The sequence below is a fragment of the Hesperophylax consimilis genome, chromosome 13 (assembly GCF_061612785.1).
Source record: "Hesperophylax consimilis isolate HC1 chromosome 13, BYU_Hcon_1.0, whole genome shotgun sequence".
In the NCBI taxonomy this organism is placed as follows: Eukaryota; Metazoa; Arthropoda; class Insecta; order Trichoptera; family Limnephilidae; genus Hesperophylax; species Hesperophylax consimilis.
The window spans coordinates 2222646-2250112 of NC_142848.1; the positions used below are offsets into that span (position 1 = coordinate 2222646).

The 27467-nt window shown below is 36.2% G+C and overlaps 1 protein-coding gene and 1 non-coding gene across 2 annotated transcripts in view; both read left to right on the forward strand.

Moving 5' to 3' along the window:
* Trpm (transient receptor potential cation channel, subfamily M) overlaps nucleotides 1-27467 on the forward strand; it is a 611727-nt gene that overhangs the window by 403753 nt on the left and 180507 nt on the right. The gene's annotated exons all lie outside the window — the stretch shown is intronic.
* On the forward strand, nucleotides 4077-4149 carry TRNAF-GAA (transfer RNA phenylalanine (anticodon GAA)). Its single transcript has one exon. It is a non-coding gene; the product is annotated as a tRNA-Phe (tRNA).

The following is a 27467-nucleotide window of genomic DNA, read 5'->3' on the forward strand; positions in this document are numbered from 1 at the left end:
TTTAATTTTTTGGTTGACACTGCTAAAATGTCAAAAGTATTAAATAGTTATTAATTTGATTTTCTGAATTCAGTAATAACACAAGATAACAAAATAAAACATGGTTTCTATGTATCGCGTACGAAATTTCAAGACCCTATAACTCAGTTAATAGTGCGGACCCTCACCTAATTCTTTCAGATTTGGATTCCCCAGCCCTAAATTAGTCTAAATCAAGTTCAATTTCAGTTATTCGAGTGACTCCCCTAAGCCGAATTTATTCCCAAAAGTACAAGACACATTATATTCATACTAATCGAACGTAAATTATAGCCATTCAAAGAATATGTATATGAACGGCCCCTAAAATATGTCAGGTGGACTCCAGTGAAACCACGCGCATTGTTTCAGTATAAACCGAATCTTTTCTCTATGCATTTATTTAAGCACCTGTCAAAGGTTTGAACAAAATTTATTGACATTTCGAATTAAGAGTTATTTATTCCTAAAATAATGTTGGTACCAATTTTAAAATTATTAGTTCGTTCGGAATATTTCACATTACTTGTCCATGCAAAAACACCAAAATAAAAATACATACTATGTTTCATTTTTCTTAAATATATTTTTTCCAAGTGCCTGTGAATCATTTATATTGGGGTTTAACATTTTATGAGCCATTGTAAGCAATTTGAGTTTTCGTTCAGAAGAAAAAGCAATTTCTTTTTATGTTGCTCGTGAATTTACCACCTGACTGAACAAATCCATCAAAATTTTTACGTTTGAATTAAAATCCATTCACATGATCTATTGGATTTGTATTATATCGCATTTGCCATTGATAAGTAGAATTTATTCATGAATTGACCGATGAGTACTTTTTTTTAATGTACACTGTTAAATTTGCTTTTTTTTTAAATATGTCCATTTGAATTGAGGTAGTGTTTTCTTGATTGAATTAATCTGCGCTAGTAATAATTCAGGGTGTCCAGTCTTAAAGTGCACTTACTTCCAGGGGTGATTCTACGTGATTTTAGAAGTAGAAAAATACACAACTTTTTCGAAATTCCAACGTTTTAAGGTAGTTTTTAGGTAAAGTTATTTATCTTTTTTACTTCTACCATCATGTAGAATCACCTCCCTAAGTTAGCGCACTTTACTCCCGGATACTCTGTATATTATGTAATTATTAATTTACATAATTTATTAAGTCTCACTATGGATAAAGCCAATTTACTGAAAATATTATATTACCTACATAAATGGTTATTTTACCGATATTCCTTGTCGTCAGTGTGGCCATCTAACATATTTCCTCTTGAAATACATTTATTTTATGGGTCGTAACCGTGAGAGCTTGCAACAGGCTGTAGAGTAAGTTCTACCTTAATTTGACATTTCACCCTTCGTCGTATATTTTATCTTCTCAACTATCTCCCGACTCCTCCCCTCCGCTAACTTCGCCCGATTAAGTCCTTATTATTTTTAAAAGTGGATCTCGTTTGTGAAGCTTAAAGCTAAGTGATATTTTATTTCTGTTTTACGCTTATATTATGTATTTCGAGGATAGTGCTAACAAATTGGGGTGGATACTTGGCGGATATTTTTTATTATTTGAAATATAAAATGAGTAGGTACCTATGCGGGTAGGCGCAGAGCTATTTCTGTTTTAACAGATAATTTCTTTTGTGTCTTACTGAAATTTCGCGAACAGTGAGCGTCATGAAATTTGCTGGCGGTACAACCTCTGAAAGCGAATGTTAAGTCACAAAAAATATTGTTTTTTTTTCTGTCTGAAATTTCTAGTTTAACGTAACTATTTTCAATTTTATTTTTCCAAAATATGTTATGGCAATATATTGCTTGATCCCTTGAATCTCTAAATAGTATAAAATAAAGTCGCTATCCGCTTCTTTTTGTTTGTGCGCTTAGTTCTTCTAAATTACGTAACGGATTTTTATAGGGATTTCACTATCACTTACAGAACTTCTTCCGAATGGTTTATATATAGGTAATACATGCAAATTACATTTATGGAAAGTAGAGAAAAGTCGATGTTTTGTAATCAAGTCGTTGAAAAAATATTTTCGGTCACTGCTGGCTAAACCTTATGAGATAAGTCAAAATAATGGACTACGGAATGGTATATCTCAAAAACGCCCCATAACCTCAAAACTTTACCCCAAACCATTTATTAGTTCCCGATCAACGCCGGGTACATGTCAGCTAGTTTCTAATTTTTAAGAGATACTTTTGATGTGAATACCGCACAAGAGTCCCAACTGATCTCAACCTTCTGGAACCAGTGAGACTATGGCATCCCCAATTGGTGTATATTGTGAGGCTGAAGGTGGTGAGGAGGAGAAGAAGATGGGGTAGAGGAAGGTGGGGAAGTACCATTCAGATCTCGTTACCAAAAACGGCTAATATTGTTTCAAGCATCGTTTATTTTTTATTGATAAAATAATATTAGCTACGTATTTTCAAACGTTTAATGTGATAACATGGGCATCACTGGTTACTTTGCAAGTGCTGAGGCCTCCATTTTGAGGCCACATCTGAATGTTGGTATTTAACCAGGGCGATACTGAGAGGATACAACACTGAAATTTACTTGGCGTACGCCGGGATATGAACCATTGACATCATTTTTGCTACACAAATGTAATACATTTTTAATATTGAGCTTTTAAAAATCATTTTCACATTGAAGACGAATTTAAATCCCGAGCGAGGCCGGGCAGTAAAATTTTTGTCTGCATGAATAAAAATAAACGGTTGGTTGATAGATATTTCCACCGGGCGTTACACCTACTATAATAATTATGTTTTATACAAATTCAATGGGGTAGAAGCGTCAACACTCCCATGGTAGACGTTCAGCTTAATGCCACAATGCGAACCATCAGCGGGACTTTAAAATCTATTCCTTTCCCTTGGCTCTCCGTTCTTGCAAACATAACCCCGCCAAACATCAGGCGAGAAATTGCAATACTGAGGGAATACAAGAAGGTGCTGCAAAAAAGCACAATACCTTTGAAGGAAGATTTCGTCTCCCACCCGGCGCAGCATGCCGCTTGAAGTCCCGAAAGCTCTTCTGGGCGGAAGGAGAGAGGCTCTTCCGATTACCTCTCACCCCAGAAGATAAGTGGAAACTTGAGTGCAAACGGCCAACGTGGGAAATGCCCATCTCATACAGGACCCCGAGAGACAGCCTGGGTTCTCATTGCCTCACAAAACCTGGTCCGCCATCAATAGTTTAAGGTGCTCCCATAGCCTTAAAGAGTCGGCGATGTGTGATTGTGGTGCGGTGCAGACCACCGAACATGTGGTCAACGAATGCCCGCTCCATTCATTCCCCGGCGGGATTGATGTGGTTCACATGGCGACGCCTGAGGCCCTAGACTGGCTCACTGACCTAGATGTCCCCCTCTGACCCCCCCACCATACGAAAGAAGAAGAATACAAATTTAATTACAACTAAAATGAATAAAAAAATCTCTATTAAAAATCTATAAAAAATGTATTCATATCCCAACTAAACCAAACTACAAAACATGTAATGATACAGATGGTGTTCGGGGGTAAAGAACACAAAGTTATCTATCTTTTTACTGCTACCATCACATAAAACCATCTCTCAAAGTTAGTGCACTTTACCCCAGAACATCCTGTACATGTAAATAATACCTGTTAATTAGATAAATATACATTATTATTTTTTTGATAAATTAATGTTTTTAAGACAAGATTTTATTTACGCATAGCACAAAGGATAACAATTATTTTTATAAGCAATAATTGTTCGCCTGAAACACTCATCCACATTGAAAAAATCTCCTGATAAAAAATACATGACGCCAACGGGACTCGAACCCGTGTCCATTCGATTTCCGGTCGAAAGCTCTGACCACTGAGCTATGGAGGCTTATCTCTTACCCGCGAAATTATTCAATATATGCTAGTGTTTCATTCAACAATTACTGCTTGTTACATTTAAAAAAAAAAAAAAAAAAAAAAAAAAAAAAATGTAAATAAGCAGTAATTGTTGAATGAAACACTAGCATATATTGAATAATTTCGCGGGTAAGAGATAAGCCTCCATAGCTCAGTGGTCAGAGCTTTCGACCGAAAATCGAATGGACACGGGTTCGAGTCCCGTTGGCGTCATGTATTTTTTATCAGGAGATTTTTTCAATGTGGATGAGTGTTTCAGGCGAACAATTATTGCTTATAAAAATAATAGATAAATATACTGTTGTTAATTTGTTAAATACAATGTATTCATTTAATGAGATAAAATAAGTTATAGTTGGTTTCTCGGTTAAGTTAATTGCTCACGTATAAAAACGACCACAATGTAACATTGATTTCCCTAAAATAAGTTAAAGAAATAAAAACACTTTTACTTGTTTTATTGGTAGAATGAGTAAAAACGAGTTACGGCGGTTAGTATTTTTCATTGATATGCTTGGTGTAACTATAAGTGACCAGCTCAGGTACGGGGGCTCCATCGAAGCCAGAGTAAAGTTGGCCTCTCAGAAGCTGGGCGTACTGTACAGGGCCCGCAGATACTTAATAGTACACAACTGCTGACCCTGTACAAATCGCAAGTGCGCCCTACTATCGAATTCGGCAGCCATCTCTGGTCCGGAGCCCCTAAATACCTCAAAAAAACCCTTGACTCTGTGCAAAAACGGGCGGTCCGTTTGATAGATTCCCCAATCTTAACAAACGGACTGCAATCTTTAGAGCACAGGCGTCAGGTAGGTATGCTGTCCTTGTTCTATCGATATTACAATGGAAGATGCTCTGAGGAACTAGCGTCATTGATCCCTTCGGCACCGGTGCGTAGTCGGGATACACGCCAAACGCGCGCCCAACATTTGTACACGGTTGACATTTGTCACATGAGAACGGGTCGCTTCTACGATTCGTTCTTAAGTTCAACAGCTCGGCTGTGGAACGAACTGCCGGCCTCTGTGTTTCCTCCCTCCTACAACATGGGACTCTTCAAGACCCATGTTCACTCCTTCCTCTCCACAAAAAGACCCTCCACACAGCATCCCCAAAGATGACATAGGCCCTGAGGGAAATTATTTTCTTCAGGGCCTCCTGTGTGGAGTTAATATATAAAAAAAGTGGGTTTAGGCACTACCACTAAATTATGTTTTTTTTAATCGGAAACCCGTTGTGAGGGAAATTGAACGAAGCCATGTTTAGAGTTGGTTTTGACAGGTAAATTACTGGTAGATAAATTAAATTTTGGAGGTAAAACGAGTAGAGAAAGGTTTTGTGTTTGATAAAATGTTTTTCTAAAAAAAAAAAATTGGTGAACATCTTTCGTAAAACGCAAAAGGTTGAATCGTTAAATACCCCGTATTTATATTTCAGTTTTGAAATAGACATTTGAGACTTATTTTAACATTTTACTAATGCTAGATTGTGATATTTTCAAAACGAATATTTAAGGTTAAACCTAATGTACGTTATAATATACACGTTCATAGATGGCGGTAATTATTTTATTTAACTACACTATTATAACTGTATGCCTTTCTAATGTATTTCGTATATACAGTGTACAAACAAACAATTCATCTTAATATTTTGAAGCATAAGTTGCATTTTTTCGTAAAATAATGAAATTAGCACTAACCCTTAACGGTAAAAATAACACTAAAAAACTCAATCATTGTTTAACTCGCATGATCGGTTCTGTAGAGTCATTTCCATCCAGTGAAGAATATAGCTACATGTAACTTCTAGTCAAGTTACACCCTTACAGATTTATCTCACGTATAGCCCGCTAGAGCGTGCAGCCTTCGGTTAATGACATATTATTTACTGAAGCTATTACTGAATAATGCTGCAAGGAAATGATAACCTTAAGTCATTCTATGCCTTGAGAGGATACGAGAAACCACGTAAAGCCTTTTAATGTCATCATCTAAATAAATAATTTTCACGAATGGAGTCAGTTTCATATCTGGATATTTCGCAAAACATCTAAAAAATAACCGATTCTTATAGTTTAATGAATTTTTTTTTTAAAAAGTTACTTTACTTTTGAATCACCACGTAACAACATATTTTTATTTAATTTATTTTCTGGGGTAGACCAAGATTTTTACAATAATTAAATCTATTGTAAAAAATATATAAATTGAACAATAATATCGGAAAATTTGCAGATTTTTTAATTAAAGTAAAAAGAAAATAAAATTTATCATAAGTGTCTTCATGGAATAAAGAATATCACAGGAAGTGCCTTATGGGCGTATTTCGTGATCCAAATATTAGTCAAATCGAAGCTTAAATTTTCAATACACAACTGTGTTTACGAAATTCAAATGGGATAGAGGTCTATGATGTAAGTGAAACGGAGCTATTGGACTAAAAGGAAAATTTATTTCCATTGAATTTTGCAAAAAAGGCACTTCTAGAGTTATTATTTATTCTAGGGGTGCCTACTTTGCAGGTATTCTAAATAAATTTTTAATTCATTTCACAGATTTGAAATCTAACTAACTAACTAACTAACCATCACGCCGTTTCCCCGCAGGGGTAGGCAGAGAGGACGGACCGCCAAACAACTCGGTCTTGGCACACACTCCTTGCCTCATTCACATTCATACATCTTCTCATACATACTCTTCTATTATTCTGACTCTTGACATGGCCCGACTCGAGTATCTGATTCACTTGATCGTGCCATGTCTTCCTCGGGCGTCCCCGACTTCTGCTACCATTCACATTTGCATCATATATCCTCCTTACACTCCTATCTTCGCTCATTCGCTCTACATGCCCAAACCATCTAAGCGTCCCTTTCTTAATCTTACTCATTACGCTTACATCAGCCTTGCACTCTTTGCGGATCTCCACATTCCTCACACGATCAAACATGGTTTTACCACACATACGCCTCAGGGATCTCATTTCAACAGCATTTAATCTACTTTCATCCTTTCTTTGCCAGTTCCATGCCTCACTTCCATACATCAAGGTAGGTACCAGCACTCCGTTGTGGACTGCTAACTTCGCTTCTTTGGACAATTTTTTGTTAGCGCCTACGGCGTTTAGTCCTCCATTAACGGAATTACCTGCATTTACCCTTCTTTCGATATCTCTGTTAGCCTTCCCATCTCTCGTAAACATACTTCCTAAATACACAAACTCATCCACCTGCTCCAAGTATTCCCCATTCACAATTATATTGCACACTGTTTTCGTACTCTCTCTTTCAAACACCATTACTTTAGACTTACTTACATTCATCATTAACTCATTCTTCATGCATACTTCGTTCATCCTAGACACGAGAGACTGTAGATCATCTATACTATTAGCAATCAGCACCGCATCATCAGCATACAACAGGCAACATACTTTCAAATTATTCAAATTCGCGCCCAATCCCACCTCTTTCAATTCTTGCATACAATTATCCATGTATAGATTGAATAACCACGGTGACATTACGCAGCCTTGTTTAACACCTTTTGTGATATCAAACCACCCCGTAAAACCACCGTTTACCCTAACACATGCAACGCTTCCCTCATACAGAGACGCAATTGCCTGAATCAGATTCGTATTCACTCCATACTTGGACAACACCTTCCATAGCTTTTTTCTGTCGACTCGGTCGTATGCTTTTTGTAAATCTACAAAGGCACAGAAAAGTTTCTGGTTTTTTGCCAGAAACTTCTCAGTGAGCATACGCAATGAGAATATCTGGTCCATGCACCCCCTTCCACTCATGAAAGCACCTTGCACATCCCATATTTTATCCTTTGTTTCCTTTCTTACTCTTTCAATCAAAATTCTACCATACAGCTTGCCAACTGAACTAAGCAGGCTAATAGCCCTATGATTCCCACATTCCATACGTGACCCTTTACCTTTGTATAATGGCATGATCACAGCCCTTCTCCAATCTAAAGGCGTGTAACCTTCCTTTAAACATTGGTTAAAAAGATTGCACAACCATGTGAGAATTACACGGCTACCTCCTTTAAAATATTCAGCAGCAATATTGTCAAACCCAACAGCCTTACCATTCTTCATACATTTAATCGAGCTTTCTATCTCATCCATGCTAATTTCGGTAACATTCACTCCATCGTCATTCATATCTGATTCGCCACTGGAATCACTGTCATTCACTTCGCTTTCGAAGACTTCCTCGAAATAATTCATCCATCTCTCTTTTATTTTTTCCTCATTCGTCAACATTTTTCCATCTTTTGATTTTATCACTTTCATGCTTCCGTTTTCTGGGCCACTCCGGGACCTTTTGACTTCTTTCCAAAACAACTTAATGTTTTCTTGGAAATGGTTTGTCATTTTCATTCCTTCTTCCTCTTCCAGGCGTTTCTTTCGTTCTTTCACTCCAACTCTTACTTTTTTCTTACATTCCTTATATACTTCTTTCGCTCGATACTTCTCTTCGCTGGAAGCACTGCCAGCCGCAATCAGACACAACCATGCTTTCTTCTTTTCTGAGACCAGTGCTTTAATCTCATCATCCCACCATGCATCACCTTTCTTCCTACCTTGCGTACTTATTCCACAAACCTCCCTAGCAGATTCACAAAGACACACTTTTATGTGGTTCCATGTTTCGTCTATGCTTAGACCATCCATTTCCTTCGCATTCAATCTTATCTCTGCACAATTCACATACTTACTTCTCACATTATCGTTTTGCAGTTTTTCTATTTTGACTCTTGTCGGAGCTGGTACCGTTTTCACTTTAGAGCGCCAACCGCGAAAGAGGTTTACTCTCGACACTACAAGAAAGTGGTCAGTTTCGACCTCAGCCCCTCTGAAAACTCTTGTGTCCTCGGTAACAGCTCTCAATCACCCTACTCAAAAATAATTTGGCCATAAATTATTTATTTTGTGAAAACTTTCTTAGTAATTCCTTTGGAACAGATTGCCCTAGATAAGCCTTTGAATTGATATTTTTGATTACCAAAATATTTACAAGGATATGTATATGTTAAATTTGTATTTTATTAATGTTCTTTAAAACGTAGACAATAATATTAATAATCGAAATCACGAGATAATATACTCGTATATGTTAGTATACAAAAAAAATTGGTGATAAGTTTTTGTGCTCCCGGGAATGTTTGCACTACAGATTCCGTTTTACCATATTCACGAAAGGATTAACTTCAACCCTAAAGCTGGACACGCACGACAGAGCCATTTGGTCCCGAATCATTTGGCTGAATCCATTTGGACACTGTGCAAATTAGTGGACCGCACACGACAGAGCCGAGGAGCCGAGTCAGTGATGCCCTTCCGCAAAAATGAAAAGCGGCAGGTTGTAAAATATTTGTAGGGGCTAGAAAACTTCAGAGAGAAAACTTTCCTGGGAATATTTTAGCAATGGCATCAATATCTACTACATCATCGAGAGAACAAATCGAATTTTTGGCTCGGTGGATTTTGTACTTGCTGAATACTAAGCCAATTTCCCCACACACAGTGAGATTCGGCTCGGCGTGGGGTTATTTGGCTCGTTGGCTCTACCGTGAGTGTCCATCCTAAGAAGCGGATGATGACACATTCGTCTCGTTTTTATATTTAATAGACTTCTTTAGACGGGGTAGTAAAGTTCCCAATTCAGTGCTTATCCAGATGATTTTTTTGAGTTCGCCATTGTACCTAGCTTAATCTTTTTTTAAATTGAGGCACGAAAATCGTTTCCACGTCTATACACTTATTTAATTAAGCCCATTGTTGATACTCTCTCTGAAATGGTAATTCCCCGTTAGAATTCAGAATCTTATTAATTTGATAACATTTATAAAAGACCACTTACTTTTTAGAATATTTCAGATTTGGTTACAAAACTTGGTAACTCACACTTTGTGACTGAGTCCCAAAGCTTGAGATAATTGCAATTGAAGTAATATTTTATTCATAGAACTTCCAGCACACTTCCCCCGAACCAAAACGAGCACTCCGTCTGCATAGGCTCGCTACTCCTGCCCAGAAACTATATTATATTACTAGCGCGGACCCATGATCAATCACGGGATTTTAAATAGAAGATTTGTAACGAGGTGTGTGCATCACTTTACTTACATCGCATCTATGGTTTTGGTGTATGGGACCTTTAAGTACCTACACATTGTCATTTTGCTATTGGTCAATTTGACAGCCCTGGAATTTTGACTTGGAGAGTTACCAAACCTGAGGGAGCTAGAATCTGTGATTTGCATTGGAAGCAGTCGCCATTCTTTGATCACCAGCCCAAAGCAGCGGGCATTGCTCTTGGCTGAGGTTCGACGAACACCTTCGCCAATTTTGTGAGCATCAGCTTTTGCATATAGAGCATTGACCATTGGATTGATGGAATCGGATGACATCTGCCGATCCTGAGTAGTTAAGAGGGACCTTTTTGGAGACCAGAAGCGCGAGGCTATTTTGCAATGAACTACAGAATTATTTTTTGGATAAAATATAAACTGGGACAGTTGCTATGAAGAACCGGAATATACTACTTCGTATCAAGAACGAACTGGTATCACACCTTCATTTTACCCTGCAAGCCCTTTGCCAGACAGATTTGATAGTACGATGCTAATTAATTTCTTTTTTATTATGTCTTTTTATTTGTAACACATTTTAGTATTTTAATACAGTGACCGGATAAATCATCAAAATGATAATTCATCACATCTTTAAAAAGTAATATAAAGTTATGGAAAGTGATGGAACAAAAACTTTATTAACTGGGTTAAGTTAGGGTAGGTTAAGTTAAATTTATTTTTTTTCATCGTTTTTAATGACTTTATATTACTTTTTAAAGGTGTGTTGAATAGTCACTGTGTTGAGTTAGCATGGAACCTTTTAATATATAATACATTTCAATATAATAAACCCATTGTAACGTAAATAGGTAGAGCAAGTGAATCTCCTCGGGATTGTGGTTGTAAATACAGGATTCTCCGCAGCATTTTTGTAAATAAAAGAGTTATAGAGATAACCCCCAGCAACACCGGGTACACGTCAGCTAGTTAAGTATAAACCAGAAGTATTAGTAATGAATTAGACCGGTGACTGAGCATTACTTTGTCCTTTTTGCATTTATTTTTTTGGCGATTTTTCCTTTCGGTGATTTCTATCTCTCTAAGACGGGAAAAGGGTCAAGAAAGGTTTTACGAAATGGTTTTTATGTATAAATTCAAACGAGCATTATTTATCACTGACTAAAACACGGCCTTTCGAATTGGAATTATATCCGATCCGCAAAAACCTTTTCGTTTTTATTTGCATCAGGAATGGTGAAAATTGCTCCTTAAGGGGGTATTTCACTATGTCGGGCTAAATATCTGACTAGCTATCCGTTGGCTGGCTTTAAAGATCAGAATAACTTCGTTATTCAACGGCGACCGTTTCACCATTGTTTCGAGCTTCCGGATAGATAACACTCGAAATAGTCTGGCAACATCGCAAAATGTTTGCAGTTACTCCATCTACTGCCACGGCTGTCATGCGTCACAGTCCGCACACCGCGAAGTGTGCATTTTTTGGTTATGTTATGTTGATTATCAGGTCATTTTAGATAGATTCGTGTCGAATTAATACATTGTTTCTTATTTTGAACACAATCAAATAATTCAGGATGGATCATACAAGCATTCAAATTCATTCAATGAAATTCGACTCACTTCTCAGCTGTCAAACTCGGAATGTTTTGACGCCATCTTTGATTCGAGGAATAGCGCCTAACGTGAAGTTCGAGCACTGATTAGTCAAATCGAACTTTAACCCGAGCGTTAGCGTTATTCAGATATAGTGAAAACGAAAAAATGACTAATCTGCGGATTAGTGCTTAGTCAGAACATAATCAGAGATAGTGAAATACCCCCTAAGTCTTCAGTTAGTTATAGTTATGTTATAATGTATTCATCAGATCCCGGTTATTGTTACAATAACATCGATATTCAGTAAATATCGATACTACAGCTGTCAGCAATGATGAGAGCGGAACGTTATCCATGGCAGTCTTGGACGAGCGTTTTCAAAGGAAGGTTGGCAAGTTGTTCTCCGAACATGCGAAGTAGCTGGTATTATAGTTCATACCTTACCTAAAATAAAGCCAGAATCTTAACGTCGTAAGTGAAGCAGCCGTGCACAAATATATGCGACGCGCCGCCCTGGTGTATTGGACAGACCTGCGGTTGAATTTGCCCTATCAAATCTCTAAAACAAAGTGGGAATCTTAACGACAAGTAATGAAGGCATGTAAAACCAATATTCGGCGGGCGTTCCGGTGAGCCTCGCACAAACCCCCGTTATCGGAGTCTTGTCTCGCTATAACGTAGTTAATCATTTTTAAACAAAACAAAATTGTTTAAAAATGACATGGCGCCCGATAAAATGTTTTATATTTAAAGAATAATTACCTACCGACATGTTTATCGTAGTGAAAGCACATGTGAATTTAGAGTTGTTTCAATCGGATATTTTTTTAATCAAAATTAGAGTCATACTCTTAAATCAAGAATCTTTTAGAACTGTCAGCTTCATTCTGTTCAAATTAATATCGTAATTTCGTTACATACTCTTTTGTTTTCATAACCTCTAATTATTATTTATTTTAAGAGAAAATTTAACCTTTATATTCGACAGTATATATTATTTAGACCTGCTAGATTTCAGTTTCAGTTTTCCTGAAAGTTTCACCTGTAATTGTCGCGTCTTGTGCGTCGGTCAGGAGGCAATCTCCCTTCACATTGTCAGGTAAAAGAGGTTTAAAGAGTTGGTGATTGGAATAATTGAGCTTTCTCTCTAAGGGCTCTTATTTCACCCCCTTCACACAAGATAAGAAAGGATTAGGGCTTAGCCGAGGAGGTGGCTTGGTGCTTGCTTTTTTAATGGTTTTAAAGGATAAATGTCGAATCGAGGATAATCTGAGTAGCAAATACGGAATAGAAAGTCTTATTTATTACAAAGGATTATTTTTTTAAATGTTTGTTTTTAAAGTGTGTGAGCTCATATATATGAAAAATAAGGGAAGAATATGTTTCATGATTTGAAGTATATACTAGGGACGCATAAAATATGATTACTGACATAAATTTGTGAAATTAGACTAGACTTAGGACGGATTGTTTCAGAGAATTTGAACAATTCTTCAAATATCAAAGTTAACTTTCATGTTGTGTGAAAGATTTTTTCAAGTTCTGTTATTATTTCAGTTCTGCCAAGTAACTTGCTTTTAATGATATTATTACAGAACTTGAATAGAACTTTTACAGAACCCGAAAATGAACGTTGAGATTTGAAGAATTATTCAAATTCTTTGAAACAACCTGTCCTTAAATTAGGAAAATCGTAAAGTCACAACAGATAGAAAAAAAACAGCTAAAAAACTATCGCTGCGACCGGGATTTAAAGATTTAAACGCTGGCATTATTCACTAACTATCACTGCACTGGACCATCCCTGCAATGTGTAGTTCAATAGATTTGTTTTTACATTATTTCCTCTAAGAGCCACCCGTGCGTAGTGTGGCAATTAGCTATAATATATAGCAACGATTGCATGAACTTGTTGCGACTAGGGCATACTAATTTGATTTTAATGACGCTCAAGATCTGTTCTTATTCTGATTGACAATGCCCGAAATCAGAACACCGTTAAATGATCCTGTTAAAATAGTGATAGCACGCCATTTTCCTGTTAAAATATTAGTCATTCAGAATATTTCACGTGGAAACTTTACTGGTTCATATAAACATGTAAACTGCAATTATTTATGTAAATACGTATAATTGTTTGTTTCCCCAATAAATAAAAATAAAATAAAAGAATATGGACAACGCGTGTCCTTTTCCTAATAAATGTGATGACGGAATGCGACAATACCTGTATTTCAATATTAATATCCATATTTGAACACTTGTTCCGCCGTCCTTATAAAACATTCACATTTACTTATATGTACTTAGTTAGTTAGGAAATCTGCCAATTCATTGGTCAAAGGACTATTTTAAACAAGAAAACTAATGAGACAAGATTTTTAATAAATCGACAATATTTCCTATCAGTAAGTTTTTTCCGTGTATAAATCAGAAAGTAATAGAGCAACCGAAAGCAGCCTTTCACGTCGTTTGCGGTAGCTACGTAGCTTTTCCGTAATTCGAGGCTCAGCTTGCGGAAATTTTGTCCTTTTTATACATAGCACAAGGAAGACTTCATGGACAGGAAGCTTTAGTATCAAATCCTGCAATTCGGGAGCTTAGGATCACAGGGCCCAACTACAAAAACTGATGTTTTGAGTTGCTTGGTTTCGGTAATGCCATAATCATATTTATAAATGACACGAAGCTCTGTCTCGTTCATACAGCCGTTAAATAGATACGGTTGGGCATAACATAGTAACAATATTTATTTGCGTTTATCTCGAAACTATGTTTTTGTATATGCCCCTGTCATCCTAAACCTACCCAATGTAAGGATCCTAAAATGTCGCCATGACCGGAATAATTGTTGCAAGAAGATGTCAAAACCTACCTTTTAAACATACAGTAGGGTCAGTGTAAATTAATACCGACAATATAATAATATAGACTGGGAGGATTGATTTTTGATATAAAAGAGACCGCGGAGTATGATTTTTTGAATTTAATATTCATATTGCTAGTTTAATCATCTTGAAGCTGACAGACTTTGTGGCCCTAACTGTGACGGATGAGTAATTTTTTTCGTAAACTCCAATCTATTTAGCTTATCTTATATTCCTGAAGCCCAGATTTAAAATATTGAGGAAAGCTGTCCATCAAGTTTAGCTCATGCGTAGAAATTAATTGTGTCAAATAAAACACAGTTATAGTTGACTTATTTTTTGGGACTGGTCCTTCGAGTGTGTTTCAAAGGGCTTATGCCAGCAGAACCTTCTAACTCAAACTCATACAGTGGAGTCGTAGTTTCACGACACCAACTGTTAACTCACCACTTTAATCTTCTATCTCTAAATATTATAAAATACAGTCGCTGTTCTTGTCTGTCTGTTTGTGGGCTTAGTTCTTCAAAACTACACAACGGATTTTGATAAGGTTTTCACTATCATTTAGAGAATTTCTTCCGGAAGGTTTATATATTATAAATTGATATTATATTTCTAGAAAGTAGAGAAAAGTCGATGTTTTTTAATCAAGTCGTAAAATATATTTTCGGGGGCTTACATTGCTAACGCTGGCTGAACCTTATGAGATACATCAAAATAATGTACTACGGAATTGTATATCTTTAAAAGGCCTACAAAAAAGTCTGCGACGGAATATATCTATCGCCTTAGGACAACACTCAGCAACGCCTGGTACACATCAGCTAGTTGGTTATAAATAACTACTTAATTAGATAAACCTACGCCGTTTTGCTTGTCTGGTGTTTAACGTTTTCCCTTGATAAATAAAACGTGTACATTTCTGCGAACTTAAAGGTTATGTTCTGTGCTTCTAAATGCTCCTTGGTACTGTAGGTATCTTCAAAGTTTGCCTCTGCATTACCACTAGTACGTGAAATATGCGTAGATGTTGCTGAAACTTTGTTTCTCTTAGTCAAAAGACATTGACACTGCACCCACTAGTTTGACCTTCTGCTGGTTCTCGAAATAAATAGGGTACGTACTTTTAGTCACATTGAAGATATGCAAACTCTCGAAGGTCTTACAATAATATCAAACGTACTTATATCGGCTGTCTTTGCTGTGCGTTAGTTAGTCCAGTGTGAAATCTGGTTCAATAAACTCAAATTTTGCTTGTTTGAAGAATAAAGGCAAGCTGTAATGTAGGTACCTACCTATAATTTAATATTTTTACTGCCATTTTGATATTGGAATTATAATATCCCGTGATTGTCATAGTTCTGCAATAGATAATAATAATACTATCGCGGACCCCTGAAAAATCACGGATAGTCTCGATAGATGAATTCTAGACAAGTGGCAACTTTCAAAAATTTTCTGTTCAAAATATTATATTATCGGTAGGTAAAATATTATGTCATCGCTTGTTTGATTTCAACAATCGATCAGATCAAATTTAAAAAATGAAACTTAATCAAATCCGAAATAAAGTATTTGCCATGGCTTATGTAGGATTTCCAGAGATAATTGAATATTTATTTACTCTTTTTTCGTTGGGGCTCGTTATTTTGATCACCATAGCACATCGCATAAGGTTTGACATTTGGATGGTCCCCGTTAAACGCTGATCTATGTCCGTTTCAGCTTGTATAACGGTTAAAATTGAATTATAACTACTAGTAAGCCTAATAAGTAGTACACTTGAAAGTGGGTCGGTAATTTGTAGTCCAGACCAGGTAAAGTATTCTCTCATGTTGGAGAGAGTTCAGAAGAAATTCTTGAGATTTCTCTACATGAGGGAGTATGGCTACTACCCGTGGCTCTATCCCACTGACTTTCTTTTGGGAATGCTCGTAATGAACTATCTACGGATCAGGAGGGATGTGCGCATTGCTACACATGTATTTAGACTGATTCGTGGATGGTTTGAAAACTTATTCATTTCTATGTTCCCGATGGTTATCTCCGTCACCGACAACATAGACTATTTTATCTCCCAGCCTGCAGGACTAACTTGCCTGCAGGTCATGCCGGTGGGCAGAGCAATCTTGCTGTTGAACAGAATCATTTCGGATATCGACATTTGTAGCATCAATGAAGCTGCTTTTATTACTAGTATAGTTTGTATACCCGCTGTTTATATTAATGTAAGATTTTTTATTACCAAATATATTTAAAAAAAAAGCATTAAAATGAACAATTTTTGAATGTTTTAAAAATGAATAAATTGAATTGAATTTAATCTCAGCTGATCACTCAAATATTCCGACTAGGACATGTGCAAGATGAAAAACAGTTTGATTGGCAGGTTCCTGAGAAATGTAGTTTCTCCCACATTTCTGCATAAAAAAACCATACCTATATCGATCGGTAGTGGCTATACTTGTTCTGTATAATTGGCGACAGGATTTTCTTTTTAAGGCTTTGAATTTAGTAAAAGGTAGTACTCGCGGTAGTACCAGGATATTCCATAAATAATTCGGTGGGAATAATTGATTCCTAAACAGTTATACCTATACAGTCGAGGAACATACTTCTCCGTACCGCAACGGCCATCCTATTGCATTATTTATCGACGCCCGCGATGCAGTCCCCATCTATCTCCAGTATATTCTGTCACGGCCTCGGGCCTCCCACCTGAGACGTTATTAAATTCTCTCATTCGCCACTGCAAAAATATATTAAACCTATATACCAGGTGTTAGGTGGTGGGTACCTACCTAACACCTGGTAATTCATTTGGTGTTCCAGGAAACTCGTAAACCTTCATGAGATCGTGGTTTGTGATGGGAATGGTAGATATATTTTCTTTAGTCTCTAGATTACGTTGTGTTTTATTTTTACCAATTGCTCGTTTTCAATAGGAATATAGCATCCCCAATAAGAAACTTCAGTCCGTTTTCTATTTTTTCTTTAAAAATAACGACCTTCCAACTTAAATAATAGATTTTTTTGCTACACTTAGTTTTAGTAGTTAAAATAATTTTAAGAGTTTTAAATTTATCGGGTTTCCCAAAATCGTACCAAACCTATGGACGTAACGTGTGACGTCACTAGTCACGAGTCTAAACAAAACTACGTTTGTTTTTCATTTATTGCTGTATTTTGTATGCGAGTTGAAACTTTTTTTATTCTTAAGATTGCCGACTTTTAACACATTTTGATCGGGCAGTTTTCGGCCGCGTACTAGTGCTGGTAACGGGTGATTTTTCGCGTAATTTCGCGCTAACGTAGACCTCTAGAAAAATTGCGATTACTTCAAAAATATTTGTTTGATTTCAATAATTCTTTTTGCAAATTATTTATTTTATTTCATTTTATTTTATTATATTTAGAAATATATTCTTCATCGTTAAACTAGTGCAGAATTTCACATAAAGTAAGAAATTTTTGACAAAAATAATATTTTTTTTACATAACATCCTTTATTTTACAAATTAAACACAAAAATTATTTCTAAATGTAAAATAAAAATTATTATTGCATGGCTACAACCCTACAGACGCTATATAGCGAAAACTCAAGTATATTGGAACCCGTATTTTAACGTGACCCGCGCTCTACTAACAATCTATCAAAAACGTATAAATACGTGATCCGCTCTCTAGCATTAATTTGCTAAAAACGTATTAATACGTGATCCGATTACAATGTGTTAATATTGAAGAACGTTAAGTAAAATGTTGGCATCTCCTCACTAAAGTTATTGTATTGAACCAAAGTACAAAAATACATCCTAAACCGCATTTTATAAAAAAACGGTGTTTAAAAAACTGCGAAAGAAAAATGCTTTTCAGACCATGGATATATTACTCACGTAGACTGGTTGTGATGTCAGAAAGTGTCAAAATCAGCAGATTCATTCGTACCAACCAAACGTTGTGTTTTTATGTGATGGTGTTTTATTCGTTTTTAAATGACGATTTATAAATTCTTTGTATAACAAACAATACACAATTAAATAGTGGCCGTTTTAACGGTTCACTAAAGATTCAGCTTATTTGTACCGAGGAAAGTTTTAAAAATTAATTATTGTCGTTGGGACTGTGACTTCTTTGGACAAATTGAATTATTCCTTATTTTAAATTAAAAAAAATATATGGGTTATACTTAAGTAGGTAGGCATTTAATTAGATACTTAATATAGAAATTTCAAAGGAATGGAGGAATATTTCTAAGGAAGATTTGAAAGGAATTTTCGGCTTTGGTTTATCAAGAAAAAAATAGAAGCATTTTTCTTGACGCGAAGTCTACTAACTGTTACAGAACTACCAGTATACTTAGGAACTTGGAACAATTCTTCAAATTTCAAAGATAATTTTCAAGTTCTGTGAATGAGTTTTTCAAGTTCTGTAAAGCAACTAACCTATAATGATATAATAACAGAACTTGAATAGAACTTTCACAGAACCCGAAAATGAACGTTGAAATTTGATGAATTGTTCAATTTATACGAAACAACCCTTCCTTAGTACACATCTTAAATAATAGTCGCAAAGTAGCCATATATACAGAACTTACCAATTTAATAAATCTTCATATTCCGTCTAGATCCATCTGATTTATTTTGTCTACCCTCGTGTAGAACTAACATTCAAAAAAATTCCCTAATTCCTCGAATATGTGCACAATATTATACAAAATTTTACAGCATTGATATTTTTGGTAATAACCTAAAGAAATATCGAAATAAAGTAATGCGTACGATCGATTATTAATATGAGAGTATGGAATGTATCGGGACCATCTCCTATCCTCTTCCCATTTTCCTCTTCCTCTCCCCTTCCTTTAACACCAAATTAATTTAAAGATATTAAAACTTCATTTCCAATGAATTTTAACATAAGAAACTTCTGTGGCTTGACTTCAGTTAACTTGTATATTTATATCTATCATTATATATTATATAAAAGCTGTTTGTTTCTTACAAAAATACATAAATAAATATGTATTCGTTTACTTATGCATTTAACTCGCTAAGTAATAGATCGTCGTTCCACTGAAGTGATTAAACCGTGTTATTATGTTTCGTTACTTTTGCTGAAATTGATCGATTATTTTCAAATGTCGATATTCAATTTTGTTTCAATGAAAATCGGCAACGTCAGTTTTCTTTCATATCGGCATTGATCAGAATTCTCGGGAATGGAACTAGATAAAACAACAGTGACGTGATAAAATAATAGGTTAGGTTCGTTTGGATTTGTTTGCTTTACGTAACATTTGTAAACGATTTTATGGTGTAACTTTTTTGATTTGAGCTTTCGTTCTCATGAAAATCGAGCCCGAAGTTAGGTTAAAAAAGAAATCCGTCACTAGGGGGTTAAATATCAGCTGCTCAATTTAAAATTTATTTTTATTAAAACAGAAAAAATATTTTTTTAAATGCCCTGATCGAGATTCACCATGGCGGAGATTACGGTTCTACAAGAAGGATAAGGAATTGTCCTTACATTTAAAATTACTAACAATTTTTACATTAAATACATTTCCAGTTCTCTCGGATGACAGCAGAATTGTATTGACCTTAAAATTCAGATTACAACAAAATAGTCCTTAATTTTGACAGTTTCTTATTTTAAGTAGAAGTTTGTACCAAGAGATTCCGGACACCGTGTAGGTATACTCGGTTATTGTACTGTATTATAAAGGATTTTATAGTATATTTTAACACAAGTCATATGAACGTATTCGTACATCTCTAAAACTCCATCCCGTACTTTCCAAAATTCACCCTCTTGGTACCCCTTTCAACCTATTGGGAGTGCTGGCAAACACGGTACCACGAAAGTGCCACAGAATAAACCCTTACTTTTTATGCTCTATTCCAGTTTTCGACCGAGAAACGGTGATGACATTACTGGGATTTGTGTACATTTGAGTTGTACTCTCTAGAATTACACTGTGTATTTAATAGAGTGTTTTTGACTACCGCAGCTTAAAATCTGTTCTTGAATTGCGAAGTTTTAGTTTCTTGTCTTGTTTTAAAATCAAATAAAACAAAATAAACTATCTAATGAAATAATCTTGCCTTTTTATATGTAACACAGATAAATAAATTACAAATAATTCAAAATAGAAGTATGCGAGCAATATTGAACTGTAGTAGGTATTTCTCAGATAATTATTATGCAGAAAAAACTAGGAATGTTAAGTGTAAGACAGTAAATAATTTACAATACCCTAATATTTATATTTAAGGCGATGCACTACGTCGTGTAATATTTTGAATCGAGCCGCTATCAATAACACACCTTACGTAGATGGCGATAAGGCTTAAATTCCCGCTTCACACCATCCACCTGTTTTGATTTATGCAAGAAAAAAACATGACCAAAAAGTGCATTTTATTTTATTTTGTGGATGTTCAGGAACAAATATTCAAATTTTTTTCGATCATTTTATAAATAACTTAATTTTCCACACTATACAATAAAACCATAACCGAAAATGGGTTCGTAAGTAGGAGATTTTTAACTTTAAAGCAGTTTTCATAGGCCTATACATTATTTTTTCTGGGCTTATAAAAAGACTTATCTAAAAAAATACTCGATTATTTCAAAGGCCAGGATGTATTCTACTCGCAGTATTTAATAAAAACATCTGAAACATTTCTAGGCGACCGAATTTTCAAACCAAAAACACATGATTTTAAATTACTACGTAGTGCATCGCCTTAAGCTAAAAAATAATATGCTCCCAAAATACATGTTTAAAAATGTTAATTTTAATTTCGGAATACATGGCTACCCCACGAGAAACTGTGGAGATTTTAGACTTCCAAAAACAAATTTGTCGGGATCCCAAAATAATCTCTATTTTAAAGGATTTAAGATTTTTAATGAATTACTGACAGATGTTAAAGAAGCTAAAAAGCCTTGCTACTTTTAGTGAGTTACGCCTAAATACGATAAGGTATAAGTTTTAGATATATTGTAAATTGTCCTTAATGTAATAGAAATTAGTTAAAAGGTTTATACTAATTATAAAAATGTTAAAAAACATATACCTTAATAGAAACATACAAAAAAAACTATCAGAACCAGAGTTGAGATGAAACAGTACAGTACAGTAAGTTAAAAAGCTCAATTTTAATATAATAAAAAGAACATCGACGGCCTCCGTGAATCAGTGGATCAATGATCCTCGGCTACGGATCCGAATGTCGCGGAATCAAATCTCGGCGTGCGCAAGTAAATTTTGTGTGATAAACTTGTTTATATATTTTTTTCATAATTTATCAATTCAAAATAATTTATAGTATTTTTTGCGGCATATTCCAGTGTTGTAGATAGTGTCAGTTTCTCCCTGGTGAAATACCACCTTGTTCTTCGAAATAGCTTTTTACACTATATTATTTATTTAGTTTTATCTTTATTTTTATTTCTATTTCCAATATGGTTTCCCATAACGATTTCCTTTTCCGGTTTGTTTTATTATTGTTGTTTTTTTTTACATAAATCATGTACGATTACCATAATACGGGCATGAGCCTGTGTTACTCCACGAGTATGGTAGTTGAGAAAATCACCTAAAATAATATATTTTTTTAATTTATAAAATAAAATAAAATACTTCCTCATCTTCCTCTTCCCCATCTCCTTCCTCGCCCCACTTCCTTCAGCCTCACAACATACCCAAATTATGGATGCAGTAGTCTCACTGGATTCAGATGGTTTTATTTGATTAATTTGTGTTATTTCACAATTAATTAATTAAAATAATATAAAGTATATTTGCGGCACGTTCCAGAGTGGAAGATACTACCAGTATCGCCCTGGTGTAAGACCACCATTCAGAATTGAAACGTTGCTCCAAATGGTTTTAGCCGTGTTTAGTGACTAGATCTGAATAGCCAGGTACTTCCCCACCTTCCTCTTTCCCTTCCCCACTTACCTTCAGCCTCACAACATCCCCCAATTGGGGATGCCATAGTCTCACTGGCTCCAGACGGGAGCAGTTGGGACTCTTGTGAGGTATTCACTATAAAAAAATAAAATAAAAAAAGATGGCTGGAAGTAGTTGGCGTTCTTGTGCGGTACTTACATAGTACAACTTTTCGAATATATATTCAAATTCAATGATGGTAAGGCACTTGTCCATTTCTCGCTCATAACAATAAGTAGGCCTAAGCCTTGGGTTAGACCTTGTTTCTCGGTGACATTTGGCAAATACCTACATCACTGATATATTTCCTGGTTTATATCTCTTTCCATGTCTTAATCGCGTTTGAATCTCAGATTTCACATAGTTAATGGTTTCGCGCTTAGTTAAATTTTGACTTTTAATGTGCTTAGGTTTGGTACTGTACACCATATTTCATATGCAAAACCATACATAGTTAGTTGCATACTATTTAATTAATTACCTTTCAAATTCGATTATAGGACACCATAAGTAAATGAAGATTTGTTTAAATGAACAAAATATAGCAAAATGTACAGTGATTTCTCACTTCAGTGATTTGATAAAAATCGATTATAAAACAACCCGAAGATGGTTCAAATGTATTTAATTTGTTTCATTGTCAATAACTATGGTAGGTAAAACGTAAAACATTAAGATAACATTAGAAGTACCTCTAAAATTTAAAAAAAAACGACGCCCTTCACAAAATCTGATTTGCTTTTCAACAACGTGACAATTCTGTTAAAATTTCGATGAAATCTATACACGAGGCGTATCCAGAAAGTAAGTGTACTGAATTTTTGTAGGTTACAAATCTTATTATTGAAACAAAAAAAATTACATGGTTACCGTAGTACATATGTAAGCTATTTTTAGACATAGTCGCCATTCCTCTCAATGCAGGTGGTGAAGCGGGGTATCAATTTTTGATGGCTTCCTCGAAGAAGTTTCCCGCCAACCCCTTCGTCCACTTCTCCACCTCCTCCTTTACCTCCTCGTCGGTTGAAAACCTTTTTCCACCCATGTACAGCTTCAGGGAGGTAAAGAGATAATAATCTGAAGGTGCTAGGTTAAGGGAATGCGCGGGGTGGTTCAGGATATCCCATTTAAACGAAGCGAGCAGTTCCTTGGTGGCGTTGGCCGTGTGTGGTCTGGCATTGTCGTGCAGCAGGCTGACTCCCTTTGTCAGCATGCCTCTCCTCTTGTTATGAATCGCCTTCCGCCATTTTTTTAGGGTCTCACAGTATCTTGCAGAGTTGATGGTCTCCACTTGAGGCAGATATTCAATCAAAATTATGCCTTGACATTCCCAAAACACGGATGCCACGATTTTCTTGGCTGAAATTGTGGTTTTGAACTTTTTGGTGGAGGGTGAAGAGGTGAGAACCGTTTTTAAACTCGCGATACCACTTGTACACACTCGTACAATTCATAGCTTTATCACCATATGCAGTTTTAACCTCATTATAAACCTCAAACGGAGGTTTTTCCTTCCAAACGAGATAACGGATGACGCCACGTATTTCGCATTCGGCGGGAGATTGGATTGACATTTTTCACGAAACGTGTTGTCGCGTTGACACTTCTCAATGTACTGACCTTGAACAGGTCTCGTTGCGGATGGGAAGAGTCAGGCTACACGTAAGTGTAGCCAACATATCGAAAATAAAATTCATTCGGTCGTGAGAGCCTCAGTACACTTACTTTCTGGATATGCCCCGTACATAAAAATGTAAATGTTGGTTTGTTCAAAATCTTAAATCTCCGAAAGTTCTTAATCGAATGCTTTGAAATTTTGACACAACGTTGCATTCGAATACGCGTTTGTTTTTATATACCTATATTATATAGATGTCACCTGCGACAGGTGAAAATTAGTTTTTTTAAAACATCGGTGGGACAAAAAAGTTTTATTTTAAAACAGCGCCAAACATCGCAACGCTGTTGGACGTAAAAGCAACACGCGTGATTGTACAGAGTATCTGCACATACACACTGAGCCACAGCAACGCGTTGCGGGGTGCAGCTAGTATTTATATACGTCAGTGAGAAAACGACATTCAAAGTGAGAGTGGGCAATCGTAGTCTAGATTTCCCTACATATTATATTATATTCAGTCCATGTTTGACTCTGGCACCAATGAATGAGTCGTTCGGAATTCCGTCCTGGTTTCTGGTCCCTAATCCCTCTAATAGGCTTCGGGAAGCTTATATGTGCCGTATATTCAAATTACGAGGCAAAGTTTCCTAGTTCGCAATTCATGTTGTAGAGCTTTCAATTATCTAAGTTTTCATTAAAATATTACCGCTTCAAAGCCAATTCTGTTGAATTTTGGCTACAATGTGAGCTAAGATCAATGGAGACAGAAAATTTATCCAGCCAGTAACATTAAGTGTCATTGGTAAATTCGGTACATTGCTAAAAATGATTACCTGAATATCTTATTTGAATCGGTTAATTGTGTCACAATGTTAATGGAGGTCGATTCTCGAATCTGGAATCATATAATTTTAGGCATTGCACTTTAATTGGCCCTTGGTCCGCGTTTTGGCGTGTCTGGTTTTCACGTATTGTTGAGAATTAATAGTGACTAGCATCATCGGCACCGGTGCACAGTCGGGAACCACGCCAAACGCGCCTCCATTTGTACCTGGTTGACATTTTTGTCACATGGGTGGTTGCCAAACTCAACAGTGGAGCGCACTTGAGATTTGTCCAGGGTCAGCAGATATTAAAGTATCTGAGGTTCTTGGATAATTGTTTTGTTCGCGTCAACTTATTTCCTTGTAAATTTCTCTTTTGCTACGTCCTTGAACGATAATTACGTAATAAGTACCAGACATCTTGATTGTTATTTACATTCCATTATATGATTTTATATACTGATGAGATTATTTACCTTCCATTATATGATTATATATACTAAGGTGATTATTTACATTCCATTATATGATTTTAAATACTAATGAGATTATTTAAATTCCATTATATGATTATAAATATACTAAGGAGATTATATTTGGCTAATTTATATAGCGCCTAACTAACCTAACCCAACCCAACTCAACCTAACCTACCCCGACCAGCCTAACCTAACCTAATCATCATATGATTATATACATATATATATATACGAGTACTAATGACATTATTTACATTCCATTATATGATTATATTTACTAAGGAGATTATGTACATTCCATTATATGATTATATATACTAAGGAGATTATGTACATTCCATTACATGATTAAATATACCAAGGAGATTATTTACATTCCACTATATGATTATATATGCTAAGGTGATTATTTAAGGAACAGGCAGAGAGAGGATGAAAGTAGATTAAATGCTGTTGAAATGAGATCCCTGAGGCGTATGTGTGGTAAAACCATATATGATCGTGTTAGAAATGTGATGTAAGCAAGGCTGATGTAAGCGTAATGCGTGTCGCGCGTCGGACCTGGGGGGGCCCTGACTTTCCCTCGGCCAGCTCAGAAGCGGGGGCATGAGACGTCTCTCTCATAGTCAGGGTTCGGGGTCAGCGCGAGGCTCAAGAATCCATATCCCACCGTCTACACAAAACACTCCCATACAACCGCTATCCCCAAATGAAAGAGGTTAGGTTTTTATAAATCAACATTGTATTTGAGCGGCAAAATGGACATTACATGGGTGAATGACAATAGAATACAGGTTGTTACATCCTAACTAGAATTATCATCAAAGGGTTCCCTAATCTCTCTCTGGGAAATAATTAACAGCTCTCTAGACCGACAGGCAGCGTGGACGAATTTAGGTTATTAGCGGACACATTCAAGGGTAATAGGAAATGTAAGAGACTCACAGCATGGTGTTGTCGGGGTATCCTGTTGATTGCAGGACGGTGCGCCGTGTTTCAAACAAACGGTGCCAGCCTGTCGATGTTCAAAGCGCGACATTGTCGTACATTTGGCTTCTCGACCGAGCGGTGCGAATTGGAACGCGGGCGCCGAAACGAACACACGTCCAGCTAGGTCAGAGGTCGGCGCGTAAGAAGGAAGGGACGAGGCGCTTGGTCGCCGGGGGTGGGGGGAACTGTAGCGGATCTTTTGCGCGTTACGTTTGACCCAGCAACTAGCCTGATAATTCCCGCTACTCAAGTTGGCAACTGTAGGATCTTTGCGCCTAAAATCTGTTATATGACACCTCCCCCCGCGCTCGTAAAAAAGGCGACGTGGTAATGGAGCATCAGGGTTAAAAGATCCTCTATGTGCCTCCCTTGGGGTTTTTTTTGACAAAACAAGAGTTGCCCTTAGTTTGAGAGACTTGGATGGCCAGAGAGATGCCTAGCTAAAACATAATGACTAGCTTATGCCATAGGCTAGGTAACAATATTTGTGGGGAGAAATGAGGAAGGGTACATAGCATGTTTGGAGCAAATAATTTTGGGGAGAGAGCAGGTGTGGAAACAACAAGTAGAATTATGCAATTAGAAAACAAGAGACATGGTTATGCAATTGAAAGACAAAAGACAAAATTATACAATTGAAAGACAAAAGGGCATGGTTATGCAATTGAAAAAACAATAGACAACATTATACAATTGAAAAACAAGAGACGGAATGTTAAGGTGTGATTCTAGGGTTTCATTGGTCTGGAAGCTAAGTTTGCGTTGCGTTGGTTTTTTGGTTTCGAAGAGTTGTGAAGGAAACGAGATTTCACTGACTCTAAAAGATTACATTATCACTGTAATCTGACCCATTGAGATAACACTCAGGAGTACACTTAGGCCTTGGAAAAAACACTTTGCTTCGTTGTGGGCGTTGATGTTTGTGAAGTGGGGCTGTGGTTTGCGGGGCTGCGGCTATGGTTACAGTGGTCATTGGAGAGAGTAGTCCAGGTTCCGTAGTTATGCCAGTACGAGTCCTATGTGCTATTATGGTGGGCATGGATCGTATGTGTTGGTTATCGGAGCAT